The following is a 3,756-nucleotide window of genomic DNA, read 5'->3' as shown; positions in this document are numbered from 1 at the left end:
GCTCCGGAGGACCTCCGCGCGCCCGCGCGCCCCGCCACTGCGCATGCGCGGGGCCCGGGAGGCGGTGCGCCCGCGCCGAGTCGCCGGGGATGCCCTTCCCCGCAGCCAATGAGAACGGAGAGCTCTGCGCGGGGCGGGGCCTCCTGGATCCCGCCCCCCGGGGGGTGGAGCCCGGTTTCTGGCCGCTCCGGCGCCCCGAGCAGGTTCCTGTCTTGGCACTGGGAGCTCACATGTGGCTGCTTAGGGACGCAGGCCCTCGGGGTGCCCCCAGGAACGCAACCCCTGGAGCCTCCGAGACCTCCTGTTACTCTGGGGGCGGGGCCCGGGCGCACAGGGCGGGGCCCAAATGGAGCTTGAGCCTACCCCTCTGATAAGGAAGGCAGAGAACCGCCTATAACCAAGGGGAAAGTCTGCAACGCCCAGGACATCGGGCGGGCTCCCAGCGGGAACAGGTGAGGGGTCTTCCAGCAGCCCGGAACGCTGACACGGTGCCAGACGGGCTGACAGCTCAAGGTAGGGCACGCTGTGAAGACGTGCACGCTCTGTACACTGTCTACACCGGGATCAAAGGGATTCGTGTCTTTATTTGAAAGCAGAGTTACAGAGAGAGAGAGAGGTCTTCCATCCACTAGTTCACTCCAAACGGCCACAACGGCCAGGGCTGGGCCAGCAGAAGCCAGGAGCCAGGAGCTTCTTCCGGGTCTCCCACGCGGGTGCAGGGGCCCAAGCACTTGGTCCATCTTCCGCTGCTTTCCCAGCCACAGCAGAGAGCTGGATCGGAAGAGGAGCAGCCGGGACTAGAAAGGGAAGCCGGCATCGCAGGCGGAGGCTTTACCCGCTGCACCACAGCGCTGGCCCCAAACCTCGTTTTTAATTAGAGTTTTGCAGAGCTGTTTGAAGCCCCCGCGTGCCTACAGTGCCTGCATCTGTGTTCCCCTGCTGCAGGTCAGGATGACCGAAACTCCCACACACTCCCTGCCTCGCCCCTGGAGGTCAGAAGTCCAGCGGCTCCCCTGGGCTGCAGTCCAGGGGCCTAAGTCTAAAGTGCCGGCTGCTCTGAGCTCCTGGACGGGGACGGCAAATCTGCTGTGAGACTCCTTCGGGATGCTTGGGCGAGGGCAGAGGTCCAGGGGCTGTGGAGGCGTCCTCGGCGCCCAGAGACCCCGCACTCCTCCCCTGGGCCCCTCACCAGCGCCAGCGAACGGGTGGACTCCCGCCAGCGCCTCGCAGGGGAAGCCTACGCTGCCTGTCTCTCGGGCCCCTCCTGCCACGTCGCTGCGTTGTCTCCCTGTGGCGGGGGGAGCCCAGGGCGGCACAGCACTGACCGTCCTCACCGTCTTTCTTCATTTTCATTTGTATTCAAAGGGCAGAGATGCTGCACCGGCTGCTTCACCCCCAGATGTCTGCAGCAACTGAGCCGGGAGCCAGGCGCTCCGGCCCAGTCTCCCGTGGGCGGCAGGGGCCCAGCCACTTGAGCCGGCGCCTGCAGCTCGCAGGTGTGCGCGAGCAGGAAGCTGGACTGGGACCGTGGACAGCTGGACCAGACGTGCTTGTCTTCCTCTAAGAGAAGAACTTCCGACGTGAGACAGACAGGGGTGTGAGCGAGCCAGGTGGGCCGACGGACGGGCCGATGGATGGGCTGACAGATGGGCTGACGGACGGGCCGACAGGCGTCAGAGAGCCTGAGCACAGACTGGACGTGTAATCGTGTGGGCGCACGGCTTCGGCCCCCCTCCCCTAATGGGGCTGTTGCTGGGCGAGGGTCTTCTGGGCTTGGGTGTGTGTGAGATCCTCCGGGGCTTCACCCAAGCGGCACACTGGACCCAACAGCCCCTGGGTACCGGGCTGGGAGGATTCTCCCAGAATGCCCCGGGGCTGGACTCACCCAGGAGGCTATCAGGCCAGGGCAAGACTTCGGATGCCAAGGCCAGCTTCGAGGCCTCGTCCCCCGCTCAGCGTCAGCCCGGCTCACGCACACAGGCTAACGCCACCCTGCCACCTAACACAGCCGGGTGCAGACTCAGGCCCCTGTGCCGGGTGCACCAAACGGCACCCCAACACCATTGTTCAGGAGTGAATTCTGCACCGGGTCCCCGCTAGGCCACACTGAAAATCAAAGCGGAGTCCCAGGAACAACATTGGCCTTGCAGGTAGGACACTCGCGCCCGGATCCGAGGGCTGGAGTCGTACCCGGCCCTGCTCCTGGCTCCTGGCTCTGGCCTGGCCCCGCCGCAGCTACTGCAGGCATTTGGGGAATGAAGTCTGCCTCTCCAAGGAAAACTAAGTAAGTGGAATCACTCATACTCAAGTCCGTTCACCTGAAACTTATGGGGCCTTTGGAAATCAGGAGAGGGAGAGGGAGGAGGGAGAGGGGGAGGGGAGGGGGGAGGGGGGAGGAGAGGGGGAGGGAGGGAGGGAGAGAGAGAGAGGGAGAGGGGGGGGAGAAGGAGGGAGAGAGGGGGAGGGAGTGAGAGGAGGGAGAGAGAGAGAGAGGGAGGGAAGGAGAGGGAGGAGGGAGGGAGAGGGAGAGGGAGGGAGGGAGGGGAGAGGGAGGGAGGGAGAAAGAGAGAGGAGGGAGGGAGGGAGAGAGAGGGAGGGAGAGAGAGGGAGGAGGGAGAGAGAGGGAGGGAGGGAGGGAGAGAGAGGGAGGAGGGGAGAGAGAGGGAGGGAGGGAGGGAGGGAGAGGGGGGAACAAGCGAGCAGCCGGAGCTCCCAGGCGGGAAGTCCCCCTCTTTAATCCTTGCAAAAGGAAGCGGATGTCCTCCAAGCCGCCGCCTGTCTGTCCTGTCTCCCGTCCCCAACCTGCATGACCTCTGGCGCTGCCTGTGCTGCTCTCTCCAGGCCTCCCTCAGCTCCCCGGGACCTGCCGTTGTTGGGGTGAGCACACCCAGCTCCGGAACAGGAAGGAAACCAGCCCAGACCTTGAACCAGACTCGGTGTGAACCTGTGCTCTGGCGGGGAGAGGGGACACCCGCCCCGCCCCGGCTCCGCCCCCGGCCCCACGCCAGCCCCGCCCCCGGCCCAGCACTGCCCTCGGTAAGCCAGTCCTCTGGCCTTCGTCCGTCTGTGTCCGGATCATTGCGCTCAGCTCAATGTCCTCCTGCTCCATCCGCGTCTCGGCAGGCGTCAGAATCTCCTGCCTGCGGCCAGCCCTGAGGCGTGGTGGGTAGAGCTGCTGCCTGCAGTGCCGGCATCCCACATGGGCGCTGGTTCGAGTCCCGGCTGCTCCACTTCCCATCCAGCTCTCTGCTGTGGCCTGGGACAGCAGCAGAGAATGACCCAAGTCCTTGGGCCCCTGCACCCACGTGGGAGACCTGGGAGAAGCTCCTGGCTCCTGGCTTGGGATCGGCCCAGCTCCAGCCGTTGAGGCCATTTGGGGATTGAACCAGTGGAGGGAAGACCTCTCTCTCTGAATCTACCTCTCTCTGTAACTCTGTCTTTCAAATAAATAGATCTTTAAAACAAAAGAGAGAGAGAGATCTATCCCCTGATTCACTCCCCAAATGGCTACAAGGGCCAGGGCTGGGCGGGGCCAAAGCCAGGAGCCAGGAGCTTCTTCCGGGTCTCCCACGTGGGTGCAGGGGCCCAAGGACTTGGGCCATCTTCTACTGCTTCCCCAGGCCACAGCAGCGAGCCAGATCAGAAGAGGAGCAGCCGGGATTGGAATTGGCACCCGTATGGGATGTCGGCGCTGCAGGCGGCGGCTTAACCCGCTGTGCAAGGCCCTCCATTTTTTATTTCCATTTTCGTGAGTCC

The sequence above is a fragment of the Lepus europaeus genome, unplaced genomic scaffold, assembly GCF_033115175.1.
Source record: "Lepus europaeus isolate LE1 unplaced genomic scaffold, mLepTim1.pri SCAFFOLD_578, whole genome shotgun sequence".
Lineage (NCBI taxonomy): Eukaryota > Metazoa > Chordata > Mammalia > Lagomorpha > Leporidae > Lepus > Lepus europaeus.
This window is presented reverse-complemented; position numbering follows the sequence as displayed.